At 40.7% G+C, this 18,848-nt stretch overlaps 1 long non-coding RNA gene across 1 annotated transcript in view; it reads right to left on the bottom strand.

The window, feature by feature from the left end:
* Positions 1 to 2,419: 2,419 nt before the first annotated feature.
* Positions 2,420 to 18,848, bottom strand: part of LOC308617278 — a 58,569-nt gene continuing 42,140 nt past the window's right edge. The window contains exon 3 of the long non-coding RNA XR_014015850.1: positions 2,420 to 2,480. This is a non-coding gene — a long non-coding RNA (uncharacterized lncRNA). The remainder of the gene's footprint in view (positions 2,481 to 18,848) is intronic.

The following is an 18,848-nucleotide window of genomic DNA, read 5'->3' on the forward strand; positions in this document are numbered from 1 at the left end:
AGAATCCTGTCAAAAATGATTATGTCATCTAAATAGATAAATGCCTCTAGGTAGTTTACCCCCCCAATTACCTTCTCCATTAAACTCTGAAAACTGGCAGAGGCCCTGGAAACACTTTTGGGCACCCTTTCAAATTGATACCCCACCCCATTTCATACACAGGTCAGATGAAGTAGATTTTTCTCTTGATCCTCCTTAGCCCTGGGTATTTGATCATTCTTACTCTTCAAGTCCAGCTATGACCTCCAATGTCTCCCTGGAAGACAGTACAAGGTGGCTCAAACTCCAGGGACAGAATACTAGTTTATTTTAGTGCATGATTACTTAGAATGCCATAGTCCATGGAATTATACTTGGTCAGGTTCCTTTCATACCACCATGCTAGACCATACCTAAAGCTCTGGGATTTGGATATAATGCTGTTGATGAATAACTCTTTAGTATGCTCACATATGTCTTCAACTTCAGAACTTGCAATCTATCTAGAATGCCTCTGGGAAGTGAGTGGATCATTTTTATCCTATTATTTGTTGTCTCTCTGAACATAACATATTTCTCATTCTTAGAAGAACAACTGCTGGTGTCTTAAAATTTTTTCTTCCTGGTCTCTTGTTCCCTTCATCAGGTACTGAGATGTCCTAAAAATCCAAACATTTTAACTTTAATCTGGGAAGCACTATGGATGCAACTCTAGTTAGAAAAGCAAGGGTTTTATGGTGTACATCTCTGTTTGGCCAATATGCCCACTCTCTCTTTTCTGAGGCAGCAGCAAATAAATATGAGGAGAAAAGCACATCTAAATATGAAGGTCAGCCTGTGCTGACACTGCTGGACCTGCCCGTAGAGAAAACTGGAATTTGTTCTCATAAGTAATGACACACTCCACGGGCCTCCCAGATTGGTGCATATAATGCTAGATTATCTACCTGCTAAACGACCCCATAGCCACTGAGAGAAATTCTAGTCTAAAATTAAAAATAAACAAAAGCTAAGAATAATTCTCCAAACTTAAGACAGGCAGGCTCAAAACCAACTACCTCTGCATTGTGGGATGGCATCAATATTCCCCCTTAGGGCTGGATTCAGGTTTTTAGTGGCTTCAAACTGATGCAATTTAGGATCTCTCTTTAAGAGAAAAAATACAAAATTACATATGCAATATTTCATACAAGGATGTTGGCCGGGGAGAACAAAGATGAATATTTTAAGATATTTTCTCCCTACTCTTAAGCATCAAACAGGAAGTCCCTCATCTTCTCTCAAGAATTTTGCTCCTTAGTTATCCCTTCTCTCTTCTACAATCAACCAACCTTTCCTCCCTGCTGAATCATTCCTCTTATGCAAAGATGTGCTATTATCATTCATCCTTAAAAGCATCACCATAAGAGCCTATTAACAATTCTCAGGAAATAAAAATAGAATCTGGGTAATAAAATGAACTCTAACCTTTTTCTTTGTCTTAGTCTAGTTTCACTTGTTCATAGGGTACCACACGCAGAGGTCCTGCACCCGGCACTTCAGACCAGAGTTCCTGGTGCGAAATGGCTGCAACTGACGCTTCAGCTCTTCAGGCTGTTTGCAGAGATGCTGCATCTGGCACCTCAGTCTGGAGCACTGTGAGCAACAAAACTGCACCCCATCTATAAGAACTCTGCCTCCCTCCCTCCCCTCCCTGCAGACAAGAACTCTATAAAGCAGCCATGCTCCTCATGCCCTTTCAGGGAGAGCATGTACTCTAGAGTACAAGCTCACACCACTCGATTCTCTGATCAAAGAATGAAGGCTTCCTTTGCTTCTAAACTGAACTTGGTCTTGTTTTATTGGCTCAAATGACACCAGGCAGAAGTAGTCTTGTTGGGCACCTGTAGGAGGGTTGGTAACAAACTTTTGGCAACCACAAAGGGATAGATCATGGCCTTTTTGCCTACACCTATTCACTGGGCTCGCCAGCCTCCAGGGTTCAACAGTCGCATTCTCCATAGTCACTTTTGGTTTGGTAAAGGAAAGTGGCCAGACCTGTGAGCCAAGAGGCAAGACCAGGAAAAGGCCAGTTATTAAAGATCGCTAGGCAAAATGGAATAAGGATGCTCAATCTGAGTTCAAGGAAAGGCACTGAAGATGCCTGAGTGTAAAAGGGTCCCAAGGTAGGTATGTGACAGTGGCTTGACCTCTTTCAGTCAGTGCCGGTTTCTCTGAAGTGGGCTAGGGAGCTCTGTGAGCCACTCACAAGACCAGGAACCCCATTATTAAGAAGCTGTGAGCTGCTGGCAAAAACAGGAAATACCCACTGTGCAACCTCTCCTTCCCTTTCTGCTTGTGAGGTGAATCTTGGGTGATTCTTTATCAACTGAAGTTCCAAGGGCTCTCCTCCCAGTACCAACAGAGAATTCCAGCTGCCCAGCAATATGGTGAGTATCCTGTTGGGAATCCCACGTGCTTTTAGCTCTCACCAAGCAGGAAGTCTGCAAACTCCTCCTTTTCTGCAGAAAGGACAAAAGAGAAGACCACCATCTCAGACAGCTGTGCCACTCCCTAATGCACCAAGTTGGTCAGGAACTAATGTGGCTAACCTGTTCTGGCCCAGAGGCAGTCCCATCTAAACTCTTGTGGGATATTCTGACTGAGGAAAGACTAAATACAAATTCAAGGGGGAGGAGTCTGACATAGCCTATTGCAGGGAGCTCCGTGACCTGGCGGTACCGAACCGCCCCCCTCGAACATGATCTAACTGATGTTTAAATTGATAGGCTCCTGGATCAGAACTGACCTTTAAATGGTAGCAATAAAAAAAGCTTTTTGAGGAGTTGACCCACACCTAATCCTAACTTGCAAAAGAAGGAAAGCTGAAATTGAAGGTCTGAGGCCATCAATCTTGTGGCATATCTTAGACAGAAAAAATCAGCAAATTAGCCAAGAAAAGGATTACTGACCAAAAGTGAAGGAAAAGGGCTAACGGGACTTATGTGAGATTGATTCATTTCAAGGAATTGGCTGACTGGCTCATGCAACTACAGAGGCTAACAAATCCCAAGATCTGTAAGGAGAATGAAGACGATTAAGAAATGGTTTATAGGGCTTCCCTGGTGGCGCAGCGGTTGAGAGTCCGCCCGCCGATGTAGGGGACACGGGTTCGTGCCCCGGTCCAGGAAGATCCCACATGCCGCGGAGCGGCTGGGCCCGTGAGCCATGGCCGCTGAGCCTGCGCGTCCGGAGCCTGTGTTCCGCAGCGGGAGAGGCCACAATAGTGAGAGGCCCCTGTACCGCAAAAAAAAAAAAAAAAAAAAAAAAAAAAAAAGAAATGGTTTATAATCCACCTTCCATGGAGGAAAGACAATCTGGATACAGTTGTGGAGAGCAGGCATCCTCTGGACACACTCAGATTGGTTCAAGGTGGCAGAGTAGAAGGATGTGCGCTCACTCCCTCTTGCGAGAGCACCAGAATCACAACTAACAGCTGAACAATCATGGACAGGAAGACACTGGAACTCACCAAAAAAGATACTCCACATCCAAAGACAAAGGAGAAGCCTCAATGAGATGGTAGGAGGGGCACAATCACAATAAAATCAAATCCCATAAACGCTGGGTGGGTGACTCACAAACTGGAGAACAATTATACCACAGAGGTCCACCCACTGGAGGGAAGGTTCTGAGCCCCACGTCAGGCTTCCCAACCTGGGGGTCTGGCAACAAGAGGAGAAATTCCCAGAGATTCAGTCTTTGAAGGCTAGTGGGATTTGATTGCAGGACTTTGACAGGACTGGGGAAAAAAGAGACTCCACTCTTGGAGGGCAAACACAAAGTAATGTGCACATCAGGACCTAGGGGGAAGGAGCAGTGACCCCACAGGAGACTGAACCAGACCTAAATGCTAGTGTTGGAGGGTCTCCTGCAGAGGCGGGGGGTGGCTATGGCTCACCACGGGACAAGGACACTGGCAGCAGAAGTTCTGGGAAGTACTCCTTGGCATGAGCCCTCCCAGAGTCTGCCAAAGAGGCTGTAGGCTCCAGTGCTGGGTCACCTCAGGCCAAACAACCAACAAGGAGGGAACTCACTCCCAACCATCAGCAGAGAAGGAAATTAAAGTTTAACTGAGCTGTGCCCACCAGAGCAACACCAAGCTCTATCCACCACCAGTCCCTCCCATCAGGAAGCTTGCACAGACTCTTAGAGAGCCTCATCCACCAGAGAGAAGACAGCGGAAGCAAGAAGAACTACAATCCTACAGCCTGTGGAATGAAAACCACATTCACAGAAAGGTGGACAAAATGAACAGGCAGAGGACTATGTACCACATGAAGGAACAAGATAAAACACCAGAAAAACAACTAAATGAAGTGGAGATAGGCAACCTTCCAGAAAAAGAATTCAGAATAATTATAGTGAAGATGATCCAGGACCTTGGAAAAAGAATGGAGGCAAAGATCAAGAAGATGCAAGAAATGTTTAATAAAGACCTAGAAGATTTAAATAACAGACGTCTAGAATAATTAAAGAACAAATAAACAGAGATGAACAATACAATAACTGAAATGAAAAATACACTAGAAGGAATCAATAGTAGAATAACTTAGACAGAAGAACAGATAAGGGACCTAGAAGACAGAATGGTGGAATTCACTGCAGCAGAACAGAATAAAGAAAAAAGAATGAAAAGAAATGAAGACAGGCTAAGAGACTTCTGGGACAACATTAAACACAACAACATTTGCATTCTAGGGGTCCCAGAAGGAGAAGAGAGAGAGAAAGGAACCAAGAAATATTTGAAGAGTTTATAGTCAAAAACTTCCCTAACGAGGGAAAGGTAATAGCCACCCAAGTCCAGGAAGCGCAGAGAGTCCCAGGCAGGATAAACCCAAGGAGAAACATGCCAAGAAACAGAGTATGCAAACTGACAAAAATTAAAGACAAAGAAAAATTATTAAAAGCAACATGGGAAAACAACAAGTAACATACAAGGGAACTCGCATAAGGTTAACAGCTGATTTCTCAGCAGGAATTCTACAAGCCAGAAAGGAGTGGCACGATATATTTAAAGTGATGAAAGGGAAGCAATTACAAACAAGATTACTCGACCCAGCAAGGATCTCATTCAGATTTGATGGAGAAATCAAAAGCTTTACAGACAAGTAAAAGCTAAGAGAATTCATCACCACCAAACCAGCTCTACAACAAATGATAAAGGAACTTTCTAAGTGGGAAACACAAGAGAAGAAAAGGACCTACAAAAACAAATCCAAAACAATTAAGAAAATGGTCATAGGAACATACATATCAATAATTACTTTAAATGTGAATGGATTAATGCTCCAAGCAAAAGACACAGGCTCTCTGAATGGATACAGAAACAAGTCCCATATATACATTGTCTACAAGAGACCCACTTCAGACCTAGGGACACATACGGACTGAAGGTAAGGGGATGGAAAAAGATATTCTATGCAAATGGAAATCCAAAGAAAGCTGGAGTAGCAATACTCATATCAGATAAAATAGACTTTAAAATAAAGAATGTTATAAGAGACAAGGAAGGACACTACATAATGATCAAGGGGTCAATCTAAGAAGAAGATATAACAATTATAAATACATATGCACCCAACATAACAGCACTTCATACATAAGGCGAATGCTAACAGCTATAAAAGAGGAAATCAATAGTAACACAATAATAGTGGGGGACTTTAACACCTCACTTACACCAATGGACAGATCATCCTAACAGAAAATAAATGAGGAAACACAAGCTTTAAATGACATAATAGACCAGACAGACATAATTGATATTTATAGGGCATTCCATCCAAAAGCAGCAGATTACACTTTCTACTCAAGTGCATAAGGAACATTTTCCAGGATAGATCACATCTTGGGTCACAAATCAAGTCTTGGTAAATTTAAGAAAACTGAAATCGTATCAAGCATCTATTCTGACCACACTGCTATGAGATTAGAAATCAATTACAGGGGAAAAAAAACGTAAAAAACACAAACACTTGGAGACTAACCAACACAATACTAAATAACCAAGAGATCTCTGAAGAAATCAAAGACGAAATCAAAAAATACGTAAGAGACAAATGAAAACAAAACCACGATGATCCAAAGCCTATGGGATGAAGCAAAAGCAGTTCTAAGAGGTAAGTTTATAGCAATACAATCCTACCTCAATAAACAAGAAACATCTCAAGTAAACAACCTAACCTTACACCTAAAGGAACTAGAGAAAGAACAAACAAAACCCAAAGTTCGTACAAGGAAAGAAATCATAAAGATCAGAGCAGAAATAAAAGAAATAGAAACAAAGAAAACAATAGCAGAGATCAATAAAACTAAAAGCTGGTTCTTTGAGAAGAGAAACAAAATTGATGAACCTTTAGACAGACTCATCAAGAAGAAGAGGGAGAGGATTCAAATCAATAAAATTAGAATTGAAAAAGGAGAAGTTACAATGGATACCACAGAAATACAAAGCATCATAAGAGACTACTAGAAGCAACTCTATGCCAATAAAATGGACAACCCCAAAGAAATGGACCAATTCTTAGAAAGGTATAACCTTCCAAGACTGAACAAGGAAGAAACAGAAAATATGAACAGACCAATCACAAGCACTGAAATTGAAACTATGATTAAAAATCTTCCAACAAACAAAAGTCCAGGACCAGATGGCTTCACAGGTGAATTCTGTCAAACATTTAGAGAAGAGCTAACACCCATCCTTCACCAACTCTTCCAAAAAATTGCAGAGGAAGGAACACTCACAAACTCATTCTACGAAGCCACCATCACCCTGATACCAAAACCAGACAAAGACACCACAAAAAAAGAAAACTATAGACCAATATCACTGTGAATCTAGATGCAAAAATCCTCAACAAAATCCTAGCAAAGAGAATCCAACAACATATTAAAAGGAGCACACACCATGATCAAGTGGGATTTATCCCAGGGATGCAAGGATTCTTCAATATATGCAAATCAATCAATGTGATACACAATATTAACAAATTGAAGAATAAAAACCGTAGGATCATCTCAGTAGATGCAGAAGAAGCTTTTGACAAAATTCAACACCAATTTATGAGAAAAACTCTCCAAAAGTGGGCATAGATGGAACCTAGTTCAACATAATAAAGGCCATACATGACAAACCCACAGCAAATATCATTCTCAATGGTGAAAAACTGAAATCACTTCCTCTAAGATCAGGAAAAAGACAAGGATGTCCACTCTCACCACTATTATTCAACATAGTTTTGGAAGTCCTAGTCACGGAAATCAGAGAAGAAAAAGAAATAAAACGAATACAAATTGGAAAAGAAAAAGTAAAACTGTCACTCTCTGTAGATGACATGATACTATACATAGAGAATCCTAAACATGCCACCAGAAAACTACTAGAGCTAATCAACGAATTTGGAATGAAGTTGCAGGATACAAAAATAATGCACTGAAATCTCTTGCATTTCTATACACTAACAATGAAAGATCAGAAAGATAAATTAAGGAAACAATCCCATTCACCACTGTAACTAAAAAAATAAAATACCTAGGAATAAACCTACCTAAGGAGGTAAACACCTGTACTCAGAAAACTATAAGACACTGATGAAAGAATTCAAAAATGACACAAACAGATGGAGAGATATACCATGTTCTTAGATTGGAAGAATCAACATTGTGAAAATGACTATACTACCCAAAGCAATCTACAGATTCAAAGCAATCCCTATCAAACTACCAACGGCATTTTTCACAGAACTAGAACAAAAAATCTTAAAATTTTTATGGAGACACAAAAGACCGTGAATAGCCAAAGCAATCTTGAGGGAAAAAAAGGAGCTGGAGGAATCAGACTCCCTGACTTCAGACTATACTACAAAGCTATAGTAATCAAGACAATATGGTACTGGCACAAAAACAGAAATATAGATCAATGGAACAGGATAGAAAACCCAGAGAGAAACCCACACACCTATGGTCAACTAATCTATGACAAAGGAGGCAAGGATATGCAATGCAGAAAAGACAGTCTCTTCAGTAAGCGGTGCTGGGAAAACTGGACAGCCACATGTAAAAGAATGAAAATAGAACATTCCCTAACACCATATACAAAAATAAACTCAAAATCGATTAAAGACCTAAATGTAAGACCAGACACAATAAAACTCTTAAAGGAAAACATAGGAAGAACACTCTTTGACATAAATCACAGAAAGATCTTTTTTGACCCACCTCCTAGAGTAGTGAAAATAAAAACAAAAATAAACAGATGGGACCTAGTGAAACTTAAAGGCTTTTGCACTGCAAAGGAAACTATAAATAAGACGAAAAGACAACCCTCAGAATGGGAGAAAATATTTGCAAATGAATCAATGGACAAAGGATTAATCTCCAAAATACATAAACAGCTTATGCAGCTCAATATCAAAAAAACAAATAACCCAGTCAAAAAATGGGCAAAAGGGCTTCCCTGGTGGTGCAGTGGTTGAGAGTCCGCCTGCCGATGCAGGGGACACGGGTTCGTGCCCCAGTCCAGGAGGATCCCACATGCCGCGGAGCGGCTGGGCCCATGAGCCATGGTCCCTGAGCCTGTGCGTCCGGAGCCTGTGCTCCACAATGGGAGACACCACAACAGTGAGGCCCGCGTACTGCAAAAAAAAAAAAAAAAAAAAAAAAAATGGGCAGAGGACCTAAATAGACATTCTCCAAAGAAGACGTACAGATGGCCAAAAGACACATGAAAAGCTGCTCAGCATCACTAATTATTAGAGAAATGCAAGTCAATATTACAATGAGGTATCATCTCACATCAGTTAGAATGGCCATCATCAGAAAATCCATGAACAACAAATGCTGGAGAGGATGTGGAGAAAAGGGAACCCTTTTGCACTGCTGGTGGGAATGTAAATTGATACAACCATTATGGAGAACAGTATGAAGGTTCCTTAAAAAACTAAAAATACAATTACCATGTGACCCAGCAATCCCACTACTGGGCATATACCCAGAGAAAACCATAATTCAAAAAGACACATGCACCCCAATGTTCATTGTAGCACTATTTACAATAGCCAGGTCATGGAAGCAACCTAAATGCCCATCGACAGACGAATGAATAAAGAAGATATGGTACATATATACAATGGAATATTACTCAGCCATAAAAAGGAGTGACATTGGGTCATTTGTAGAGACGTGAATGGACCTAGAGACTGTCATACAGATGTGGAATCTAGACAAATGGTGCAGATGAACCAGTTTGCAAGGCAGAAATTCAGACACAAATATAGAGAACAAACGTATGTACACCAAGGGGGGTGTGGTGGTGGGATGAATTGGGAGACTGAGATTGATATATATACACTAATATGTATAACATAGACAACTAATAAGAACCTGTTGTATAAAAAAATAAAATTCAAGGGCTTCCCTAGTGGCGCAGTGGTTGAGAGTCCGCCTGCCGATGCAGGGGACACAGGTTTGTGCCCCGGTCCAGGAAGATCCCACATGCCATGGAGCGGCTGGGCCCGTGAGCCATGGCCACTGAGCCTGCACGTCTGGAGCCTGTGCTCCGCAACGGGAGAGGCCACAACAATGAGAGGCCCGCGTACCAAAAAAAAAAAAAAAAAAAAATGGACCTTGCACTCAGCCCGGAGACCCTATTCACTGGGGAAAGTAGAGAGGTCCAATAAGACCTTGAAAAGGGCCTTAGCCAAACTATGTCAGGAAACTGAAGAAAATCAGATTAAGTTGCTTCTGATTGCCCTGCTCCACATGCAGTTAGCTCCAAGGAGTAAGTTGAAGTTAAGTGCATTTGAGCTCATGTATGGTAGACCCATTCCCAAACCCAAGAGAAGGGACACTTTAGCCCCCTTGAAATGGAACAACTCAAGTATGACCTCCAGGTAGGAGAAACCATGATAGCCCCTATGGAATATGGTAACCAGGTGCTGCCTGCACCCACTGACCTGGCCCTGCACCCCTTCCAGCCAGGAGACTGGGTGAACCTAAAAACCTGGAAAGCTGGCAGTCAACAAAACCAACTCACTCCTAAGTGGAATGACCTCACTTGGTGATCCTAACCACCCATTCTGCCCTGAAGTTGCAGGGATCATTCTGTGGGTATATCACACTCACGTGAAGAGGGCTCCTGAGGCCCAACCTCTGAGAGACAACCTGGGGCGATGGAACCCCTTGACTACTTGTGTGAACCACTCTCTGCCCTGAAGCTTCTCTTCTGAAAAACAACAAAAGTGTGACCAGGGATATTTAGGCCAAGGCAGTGAGCCTCAACATCAGGGCACACTTCTGCCTATAAGCAAAAGACCTAGATACCTGCATTTTTAGGAAAAAAGCTGTCATGTGACCATTATTCTCTTGTTAATATTTGAGCCATGTATCTTAAATTGTCTGGTGTCCTTTGCCTCCAAAAGGTTAGACAAATGGTGGGTGCTCAGGGGTATGAACAGTTAGTGTTAAGGCCTGGTGACAATCAAATGTATCTACAGGCAGCTGGGGAGAAGTTCTGCTCCTCTAACCAGGATTATGGTGACTGACACCCAAAATTAGCAGGAAGAAGTTACAGAACATGGACCTTCGCCCCTCAGCGCCCCTCAAGAGTGAGGAGCAGGTCAAAAGACAGAGGAGGGATCTTTAACTGGCAATGCTCATTAACAACTCCCGGGAAATAAAAATAGAATCTGGGTAGTAAAATAAAGTCTAAGTTTTGTTTTTTCCTTTGCGCTTCGTCTAGTTTCACTTGCTCATAGGGGGCCACTTGTAGAGACCTTGCACCCAGCACTTTGGACCACAGTTCCTCAGCAGCAGGTTGCGTGTGGAGATGCTGTGCCTGGCACTGCGATCTGGAGCATGAGCAGCACAGCTGTGCCAGCCCCGGGAGAACTCCGCCCTTTCCCTCCCTGCTGAGGGGATCCCTATAAAGCAGCCCCGCCCACGGCCTGTCGGGAAAAGTGCTAGTTCGCACCTCTTCATTCTCTGATCCAAGAATAAAGCTTTCCTTTGCTTCTGAACCGAACTTGGTCTCGTTCTATGGACTCAAACGACACTGCACAGAAGGACCCTTGTTGGGGACCGACTCGGGAAGGTTGGTAACAAAAGCAAAATGAAATAAAACATCTCCTGACCTTACAATTCCCTCCAGTTACTGTACCAACTCTCTTTTCTCCCTTACAGTAAAATATCACAAAAACTCTCTACACACATCATTTCTACTTCTTCACTTTCCATTACCTTCTCAATCTACTTCAGTCTCAACAATAACCTGAAAGTTCTTCACGCTAAGATTACCAAAAACATCCACTCCTCTGACATCATCTGACTTGACCATGTAGAAGCACTGACCCCACTGTATACTGTCTCATTCTTTTTTTTTTTAATAAATTTATTTATTTTATTTTTTGGCTGTGTTGGGTCTTCATTGCTGTGCACGGGCTTTCTCTAGTTGCAGCAAGCAGGGGCTACTCCTCGCTGCAGTGCACGGGCCTCTCACTGCAGTGGCTTCTCTTGCTGTGGAGCATGGGCTCTAGGCGTGCGGGCTTCAGTAGTTGTGTCACATGTGCTCAACAGTTGTGGCTCGTGGGCTCTAGAGCACAGGCTCAGTAGCTGTGGCGCACAGGCTTATTTGCTCCACGGCATGCAGGATCTTCCCAGACCAGGGCTCAAACCCATGTCCCCTGCATTGGCAGGCGGATTCTTAACCACTGCGCCACCAGGGAAGTCCTACTGTCTCAATCTTGAATTGCTCTCCTCTTAGTTTCCCTGACATCATCTTCCAGTGTGGCCACTCTATTTCAGTCTCTTTTGCCTGCTCCTCATCTAAATGTTAGAAATTCACCTGGATCAGTTTTCTCCCCACATTTTCTTCAGGTGATCTCATCTAATTATGTAGCTTTTAAAACCATCTATGCTGACAACTCCCAAATTTATGTATCTGTTTCACACTCTGAGCCCCCACGGTTGTATATCCAACTACCTACTTGACATCTCTCAGCAATTTTACATGCATCTCAATATACCAAAATAAAACTTGAAGATGGCATATTAAGGAGTGTAGGCAAGTTGACAAAATTCAATAAGACATTTAACAGCTTCTGATGCATTCTGACCCAGCGTTTCTCAGAATTAATATTCTAGCGTCCGTGGAATTTTGTATTAGGCTTTAGTAGATCTATTTGATTTGTTAGAATTCAATCAACACTAAATGCAGCATGGCATTTAGACTGTTAATTTCAGCCCCTCTTTAAATGGTGGATATTATTCCAAATGACCTATCATATTGAACAAAAATTGTCTTCTAAGACATTTTTTAAAGCTTCTCACTAGTGTCTAGTGAATTAGTGGTCAAATATTAAACCATAAAAACCATCCATTAGTAGCTAGGAACATACAATCCAAGATGGAATAAACTTGGTAATCTTTTTTTTTTTTTTTTTTTTTGCAGTACGCGGGCCTCTCACTGTTGTGGCCCCTCCCGCTGCGGAGCACAGGCTCCGGACGTGCAGGCTCAGCGGCCATGGCTCACGGGCCCAGCTGCTCCACGGCATGTGGGATCTTCCCAGACCAGGGCACGAACCCGTGTCCCCTGCATCAACAGGCAGACTCCCAACCACTGCGCCACCAGGGAAGCCCTTGGTAATCATTTTGACAAGGGCAAAACTGAAGTGAGAGACCTTACCTCATCCACAGAGCAAAGTGTGAGGAAGTGCGATAAAGACACTGCCCTTCAGCACTGTGCTCCACCAGACACTCGTGTCTGGGGTTGAAGAAGCGGAGCCACCAGAAGCAGCCTCACTCCATGTGGGTATCTGCAGTCGGCTGAGTTTTGAACAAGCTGGCACCCAGTCCCTACTTCGGCACGGGCACACAATCTAAAACCTGCTCTTCGGCACAGATGCACTGGCATAAAATCTGTCCTTAGGCCCAGAAACTGGGAATTTTGGCTATAGTTAGATAATGCGTCATTCCAACAAAGTGATTGAAACTGCATGGGGTGGGCAAATTTGATAAAATGCAGCAGGCAGAGCAGGAAGAATTCAGACATTTGTTGGCAACAGATCCAGAATTTTAAGGAGGAAAAAAATACTTTGTGTGGAAAATTTCTGGAAGAATGTATGCCAAACTGCTAAGAGTAGTTATCAAGAAAGGATTATTGGAAATTTTTAAAGTATATATTTCTATTATTTTGATTTTTAAAAAAAATAGATATAAGGAAAAAATACAAATAATTGGAAAGCAATTAAAAAATGCCACACCCATAACCTATTCACCAGCAATCAATTCCCAGATCTTTACTTTTAGATCTCTGGAAGGGAAATTTGGGATTTCTTCCTTGGGATAGTATATAATTTCCTTCACTGATGTAAAAAGATTCCTTTTTTCCTTTACAGAGCAAACTTCCCACAAAGTTTCAATGTGAGGCTGAATCATGCGTATAAAATAAAAGACTTTTAGTTCATCTTCAATAAAACAGAATATTCTTTAAACCAATTATTTTTACTAGGATGGAAAATGATTTCAGTAACTGAAATGTTTAGCCAAGATACTGGATAGTGCTTTTTACCTGCCATAGCAATTAAAATATCTCTAATAAAATACCACTGAGATAGAGTCCTTTATTCAGAGTCCATCAGAGAAGATCTAATTTATAGCATTGACTATAACATGTTAAAAAGTCTCTATTTGAAAACTAATTCCATGATAAATTTTAATCATGTGGATAGAACTAGCTTCAAAGCTGTATTAATTATACATTTAAGCTCTACATACAAACTCATACATTACAGTACAGACAGAACATATAAAATATAGTCTGAACCAAATTAAAATATGCCAATTTCCTCAGCAGTTATTTGCTTTTGATATACTATAGTTATTTCAGCCCATTCTTTATAAACATTAAATTACTGCTGTGTTTTCTTAGCCATTTTGCTTCCTTAGAAAGAACTCCAGGCTCTGGTTAACTCCACGGCCTGATTTTCTACTTTCACAGAGTACAAAGCAGATATCCATCCAAGATAAATACCTTAATAAAAGGGGTGAAAATTGCTGGCAAGTTTCACCTCCTTATCCCAAAGTCTGTTCACCCCACCCACTGTAATTCCTAGTCTCACCCTCCTATTACTCTCTCTCTAGGTTTTCATCTCTGCCATCGAAATCACAGGGCACGGGGCTTCCCTGGTGGCGTAGTGGTTGAGAGTCCGCCTGCCGATGCAGGGGACACGGGTTCGTGCCCTGGTCCGGGAAGATCCCACAAGCCGCGGAGCGGCTGGGCCCGTGAGCCATGGCCGCTGAGCCTGCGCGTCCAGAGCCTGTGCTCCGCAACGGGAGAGGGCACAGCAGTGAGAGGCCCGCATACCGCAAATAAAAAAACAAAAAACAAAAAACCTACTCTCCGTATGGGGACATGTGTATGCGTATGGCTGATTTGCTTTGTTGTGCAACAGAAACTAACACAGTATTGTGAAGCAATTATACTCCAATAAAGATCTATTAAAAGAAAAAACTACTCTCAGAAATGATGTTAATTTGGGAATTCCCTGGCAGTCCAGTGGTTAGGACTCTGCTCTTCCACTGCAGGGAGTACGGGTTAGATCCTTGGTCGGGGAACTAGGATCCCACATGCCACATGGTGGGATCAAAAAAAGATGATGTTAATTTTTAATAAGTATTGATAGCCACCAAAAATATTTTTCATGAAGTTTAATCTTAGAACTTAAGGGAAAAATCACAAAATCTACAATGTTTTTCAATAATTACACCTATGCTCTAATTGCAGTTTTGACTTTGCACTCAAAAAAATTTAAAAGAACATTTTTTTAATAAATTCATCTCTAATGGACAAACTAGCTGAAACGATCATTTTAAAATAAATACTATCCAAAAGCTACTCACTTTCCAACTCCTAAGTAACATGCAATAGTTAAAAATATGAGAACCTAAGGCACAAATACCATCATTATATTAAGATGGTCTTCTATGTAAACATGAATCAACACATGCCTGACAGACTACAATAGTCAATTTGGAAACATGGAAGTTCTTGTTTCAATGGATGAAATATGCACGCTTTTGAAAAATTCAAATGTGAGCTTTTTCTTTTTTTATCTAAGAGATTTCTTCTGATCTGAAAGGGTAGAAAAGATCAGGTTAAAAATCTGCATGAGGGCTTCCCTGGTGGCGCAGTGGTTGAGAGTCCGCCTGCTGATGCAGGGGACACGGGTTCATGCCCCGGTCCGGGAAGATCCCACATGCCACAGAGCGGCTGGGCCTGTGAGCCATGGCCGTTGAGCCTGCGCGTCCAGAGCCTGTGCTCCGCAACGGGAGAGGCCACAACAGTGAAAGGCCCGTGTATCGCAAAAAAAAAAAAAAAAAAAAAAATCTGCATGAAAACGTACACCAAATCTTTAAAAAGTAAAGATCACAGTTGATATAGGATGGTTTCTAGAGAGAAAGCATTTATTGTACAGCCTTGTAATTGTTTCCATTCACATGGAACAACTCCAGCTGCTTTCAAAAATCAACAAATGATAAGCAAGATGGGAAGAAACAACAGCACTTTTGTTATGTCCAACTGATAAACACTGGGCTGCAAATATATTATGCTAAGCATAATTAAGCATAGAATTAACATTATTTGTAATGCAGTGCAATAAGGCAGCTGAGACAAATGCAAAAAAAAAGGTCTCCAACACATTGCTTTGATGATCTATATTGACACTGCCAAGTTATGTATTTACAAAAAATATGGACAAAGGGTCAAATAAATAATTTTTTTCTAGATGTATGTGCATAGGCTATGACTAAAGGTCTGAAGCAATTTTCATCCTGTTATTCACCTAGTTTGATAGATCTTAACCTTCCATGAACCATGTCTCTCACAGTGTATCTAATTACCTAGAATGGATCCAAAAACAGTCCTAACCCTGCATTTTAGTAGTTAAAGCATCATAAACAAAAGATAAATCTTTTCCTTGATAAAACTTTGGAGATAAAAATTTACAAAAGAAGTCAAGAACAAATGATTGAATGTTTTTAATGTTTTAACTACCGGGCAAGCACTTGAAATATGTCATTAATTCACTCAACAAACATTTACTGAGTTCACACTCTTCGATGAGCAGGTACTCTATTTAAGTGTTGAAGACATAAAGGTTATAAGGATATCACAATCTAGTGGCAGTGACAAGTATATATAGATGCAATTTCGATACGATAAGAAATGCAGTGATAGCAGAAGGTCCTGGTGTAGAGTGGGAATAAGTGTAGGAGCGGGAGGAATGCCCAGAGACAAGGTATTTTACCTAATTTTGTGGGAGAAGAGAGTCAAGAATAGCTTCTCAGAAGAGATGATCACACTGGGCCACAAAAATGAATAACAGTTGATTTTCATCATAATCTCTATCAATCCCCGTAAGGTAACATAATTATTCCCATTTTATAGATGAGGAAACAGATGCACTCTGACTTAGAGATAATAACTGGTATGACCAAGTCTACCTGATCCCAATATCATACCTTTTCTATTGTCTCTGAAGATCGAGGAATATACTCTGTATGTCTCTCCAAGTTACAGAAGTTTTTCACCATTACTTATTTCATTTAGCAATTCCAGCACACTGTTCCCTTCTTGCAATTCTCACCATGCTCAGCTAAAATAATATATAGTAATTGCTGGCTTGTATTTCTGCCATATACTCTTAGAAATTCTCATGAAAACCCAAGATATTACAGTTGTCACAGAGAAGAATAGATATGAAAATCTAAAACTGTCATTGGGAAGAATGGAAGCCCTATTAAGACTTTTATAATAAATGTCTGGAAACATTTCCTTTACTTGATCAAATAGTCTCAGATTTAATCAGAGGGAGAGGCAGTAGTCTAAAGATCATCTAGAAAAAGAGTTTATTTATTTCTCCTCATGATGGGATACAGTAAGATTTTCTTGATCTTCTGCCTACCTCAACCCACTATAGTCTCCAATTGCAAGAGACTATGTCAGAGCTGTAGGAATTTAAGAGCCATCCTGAGTAGGAAAAACTCACTTTCTTGTGTATCTCCCCTTTACTACTCACACAGAACACTTCACTTCTGACACTTTCTGGTCACCAAATGTGTGGGAATTTTTCCCACACCAAGCAATTCTGTGACACCAGCTGGGCGTCCCACAATTTAACTCAACCCTGACACTATCAACCTGGAGATAGAGCCAGATCCATAGTTTACGGGCTCAGTCCCACAAGACTGCTCCCCACCCCAATTTCAAATAGCAAGTCCAGGTTGTCACCTGTGTTTCTGACCAATCAGCTATAAATCCCCAAAACCCTCACCTTGGGTTCAATTAATTTGCTAGAGTGGCTCACAGAATTAAGGAAAGCAGTATACTTGCTGTTTACTGGTTTATTATAAAAGGATATGCTAAAAGATACAGATGAACATCCAGATGAAAGAGATGTGTAGGGCAAGCTATGTGGGAAGGGGCACAGAGATTCCATGCTCTCTCCCAGAGCAATGCTCTCCTAGCACTTCCGAGTAGTCACCAACCCAGAAGATCTTCAAACCCATACTTTAGGGATTTTTATAGAGGCATTATCACCTAGGCATCATGGATCATTAACTTCATTTCTAGCCCCTCTCCTTTCTCTGGAGGAGGGCTGAAAATTCTAAGTTTCTAATCGTGGCTTGATCTTTCTGGTGACCAGCTGCCATCCAGGAGCCCACCAAGAGTTACCTAATTAGAACAGAAGGCAGAGACCAATATATATATATTTTTTTTTTCTTTTTTCCGGCTATCTCACACATCGTAATCACCTACTGCCAGCAGTTCATGATACTTTATACTTAGCTATCTATGGAAGTACACTAAGATACGTCATCAACATCATCATCATCACTGAGCCATAAAATAGGAGATCTGGAGGGATCCACAGATGTGTCCATTTAACAGATATTTACTGATTATGTACTATGTGCAAGGCAACATGCTATCCACTAAGTAATTAAAGTTGAGCAAGCCATAGTGCCTGACATTAGGGGTTTGCCATCCATGGTGGGAGACAATCAGGCAGGAATATAAGTGCATGTGCTCCAGCCCGCTTATTTAACACATGTGGAAAAGAGGATAAGAAAATAAGTAGTTTATCAAACTCTGATTATGCATTGTTGGTGGGAGTGGAAGCTGATATAACCTTTTTTTGGAAGACAATTTGGAAATGCCTTTTAAATTTGCAAATGTTCTTATTCTTTAACATAGACATCCTAAACAGAAATTTATCCTTCAGATGTACTTGCAGAAATTCCAAAAATAAGTGTTTGAGAATATTAATGCAGTTTTGATTGTATTAGAGAAACACTGGGAACAATCTAAATGTCTATCAACTGATTGATTGAATGAACTATAGAATACTGTATAGCAATTTAAAAGATGAAATAGATTCAACATAATGTAAACACAAGAGGTTATTCAAGAGCTATTGGTATGTGAAAAAACACATGGATGGTATAGTTCTATCTTTGTTTAAAAAGGAAAAAATCACCACAAGTAAATGTTTAGAAAAATAAATAGAGAAATGTATACTCAACTATAAACAGTGGTTAATACAATGGCTTCAGGTACTTTCTATCTTTTAAGTTAATATTTTGTAATGCTGGATTTTTTTTCTAAATAAAAAGTGTGTTTGACCAAGCTGATGTGATTTATAAATGCTGTATCTTTCAAAAAATTTGACATTTCTAGGTTTTTACATTTATGAAAGTTATTTAAAAACTGTAAAGGCTTAAATAAATTATGGGATTATCTATTTATATTAATGCTAAATAATATTAGA

Source organism: Mesoplodon bidens (assembly GCF_964165515.1).
Source record: "Mesoplodon bidens genome assembly, chromosome: 5".
Lineage (NCBI taxonomy): Eukaryota > Metazoa > Chordata > Mammalia > Artiodactyla > Ziphiidae > Mesoplodon > Mesoplodon bidens.